Source organism: Lissotriton helveticus, chromosome 7, assembly GCF_964261635.1.
Source record: "Lissotriton helveticus chromosome 7, aLisHel1.1, whole genome shotgun sequence".
In the NCBI taxonomy this organism is placed as follows: domain Eukaryota; kingdom Metazoa; phylum Chordata; class Amphibia; order Caudata; family Salamandridae; genus Lissotriton; species Lissotriton helveticus.
In genome coordinates, this window is record NC_136068.1 from 37,476,465 (window position 1) to 37,480,026 (window position 3,562).

Sequence of the window (3,562 nt, forward strand, 5' to 3'; positions counted from 1 at the left end):
TATTGGGATAAAACCATATCTTCTCATGATGTTCGCCAGGGGTGCCACATAGATGTTGAATAAGGTGGGGCTCAAACAGGAGCCCTGTGGCACCCCCTTGGTGATCTCAACTTCCTCTGACCTGTATGCACCCATAGCTACTTGCTGGGTGCGGTCCTTCAAGAAACTCTTTAACCATGCCAAGGCTTCCTTTGGCCACGCCGATGTATCTTGCTGAAGGCCAAGTACATGTGAACAATAGGGAGTGGTACAGACCTTCAAAAGAAGATCCCGTCCATGCAATTCAGGATAAAATATCCAGAATTACAAAGGAAGGTTTGGACGAAGGTTTTTTAGGGTCCAAAGAGTACGAATTTTTGAACAAAAAAATGCCAAGAACTCCTATTCTCTACTTCTTGCCGAAGATTCATAAGAACGAAAAGGCACCCCCCGGTAGACCCATTGTCTCGGGATGCGATTCGGTGCTTGAACCAATATCGAAATATATCGATTTCTTTTTAAAACCGTGTATAGCACAAGTCCGATCGCATCTCAGTGACACAACAGCCTTAATCAAACATATCGAGGGGCACACATTCAATGATCAGACTGAGTTGATGGTGACATTGGATGTTGCCTCGCTCTATACCCAAATACCGCAGGATGAAGCTTTAGAGGTCATTGAACTCTACTTAGAACAAAGGGCGAGACCCCACCGGGTGCCGACCAACTTCATTGTAATTACAAAAAGGGGGTGGTGATGGACAGAGTATCTGAGTTAATCAGAACACTCCTACCCAGTCAACAGATGTGGGCTTGATCCATCACCGTTTTTTAGCTCACTGCACCATCCCAGTTCAGAACCTGGCTATATGCAAATTGGTCTGTCCCTGGCCCAGTGCATCATGGGAACAGGGCAGACCAAACTACCAAGCCAATTCTTCACTGGAAAGGAAACAAGCTTCCGGGGACCGGTTTCTGGCATTACAGCCGTCTTCGGCCCGGCTTGCTTGAATCCTGATGGTGCAATCAGCAAGGGACTCATGTCTGAGCATACCCTTCACACTCATGGTGGCCAAAATAATTACAAAAAGGGGGTGGTGATGGACAGAGTATCTGAGTTAATCAGAACACTCCTACCCAGTCAACAGATGTGGGCTTGATCCATCACCGTTTTTTAGCTCACTGCACCATCCCAGTTCAGAACCTGGCTATATGCAAATTGGTCTGTCCCTGGCCCAGTGCATCATGGGAACAGGGCAGACCAAACTACCAAGCCAATTCTTCACTGGAAAGGAAACAAGCTTCCGGGGACCGGTTTCTGGCATTACAGCCGTCTTCGGCCCGGCTTGCTTGAATCCTGATGGTGCAATCAGCAAGGGACTCATGTCTGAGCATACCCTTCCACACTCATGGTGGCCAAAATAATTACAAAAAGGGGGTGGTGATGGACAGAGTATCTGAGTTAATCAGAACACTCCTACCCAGTCAACAGATGTGGGCTTGATCCATCACCGTTTTTTAGCTCACTGCACCATCCCAGTTCAGAACCTGGCTATATGCAAATTGGTCTGTCCCTGGCCCAGTGCATCATGGGAACAGGGCAGACCAAACTACCAAGCCAATTCTTCACTGGAAAGGAAACAAGCTTCCGGGGACCGGTTTCTGGCATTGCAGCCGTCTTCGGCCCGGCTTGCTTGAATCCTGATGGTGCAATCAGCAAGGGACTCATGTCTGAGCAACTTCATTGTGGCATTGGCTGAGATTACTCTTCGTAGCAATTATTTTAAGTTTGAGAATAACTTTTTTGTTCAAATCAAAGGGACAGCCATGGGTTGTCCCTATGCACCGGAGCTGGCAGTGCTGTATATGGCACAATACGAGGAGAGATTTGTCCTGAATGACAACCCTTTCTCAGGCCATATTACTCAGTGGCTGAGATATATCGATGACGTCTGGCTCCTGTGGCAGGGGAGCCAGGCGGTACTCGAGCAGTTCCATTTGTGGTTGAACTCTAGGCACCCAGATATTCAATTCACGCTGAATCACAGTCCAAAAGAAATGACTTTCCTTGACGTCACTGTAGGCACCAGCGAAGCTAAGTTGACTACCTCCTTGCATAAGAAGGAAACTGACCGGAATACAATTCTACACTATACTAGTTAGCATCCTCAATCACTGAAAAACAACTTGCCCTACGGGCAATTATTGAGGATCAGGCGAAATTGTACCAATTTATGTGATTTTGACTGCCACGCAACAAGATTTTGCAGAGAGATGGCAGAAAGAGGGTACCCAAAAAAACTGTTAAAACATTCGAAAAACAGGGCCAAATTCACTCCAAGAGAAACATTATTCAAAAAGAAAGAAAAGAAAGATTTGGAACAATTGGTTTGCGTTACAACATTTGGCCAACACACAAACCAATTCAAGAATATAATTCGGAAGAATTGGCACTTGCTTGAGACTTTGGAGCACCCCCTCTCTAAACCCATCTTCGCTATGCGCAAGAATAGAAGCATAGGGCAACAATTGATTAAAGCGGACAGTCATATCCCATTACCCAAAAGTGACCTTGTCGCACAGTGGAAGCTGAAACCAATATGCGGGCACCACAAATGTGGCAACTGCGTGTCGTGTTCCAGTACGCTAGAGGGTGATACATTCACGAATAATGGCATCAGGTGGAAGCAAAACATTTTCAAGACGTGGACGCAATGTTGTTGCGCAAGGAGGCGTATTTAATCCTCAAGTTTGATAGTGTTAATAAGGGTCTGAATAGTCTCAGCGAAATAAACAGGGCATAAACAACTGCCCGGTTTTATTGAAACTATACGTCCCAGAGTGCATCAGAATCTTTTCTAAAAAACAATCGACTGTTTTTCTGAAACTACAGGTCCCAGAAAGCATCAGAACCTGTTCGCAATTCTGATTGGCCCCATACGAATCACATGGTCCGGAATTTCCAAACCGGCAATGCCAGGGACATTCACATCCCTTTGTCTGCCGGTCTGGAGCAAGTACACTGAGCGGAGGTTGACGGACATTTGCGGTAAGCTTGGAACTCGCCGGTAATCAGAACTGCCATGATTGCAGTTTGTAAGCAAGCAGAATAGCGCATGAAGGCGCTAATACGGTCCTTTCCTTACCCCCGTAGATTCACGAAGCGACTCACTGTTGGGCAAAACACGGTTTCAGAATCAGAACCCCCATTGCCGCCACCGCGGACCGGTGTCCAAGTAAGTCAACCAGTAATGGTCTTGACCATTGGCGGATCACCAGTGTGTCACCGAGTAAGCAGTTTATTAAAACACGCGCTTTGTCTACTTGTTTCAGAAATTAAATGAGCACAACCATAAGTGTTGAAAGACATCGCACAGTTTGGCAAAGGTTCCAAGAATAACGCAGGTAACAAACAACAGTTTAACATCCATGTGTAAATAGGGTCTCCACCCCCGCTGGACTTGACATACTCCTTACTCTGTTGCAGCGTAAACCACACAACATAGACGACATTCCCATGTAAACAGGAGTGACTGTGGGCAGGATTAATACAAGGTACGCTTTATTCTGTCACTCGCGT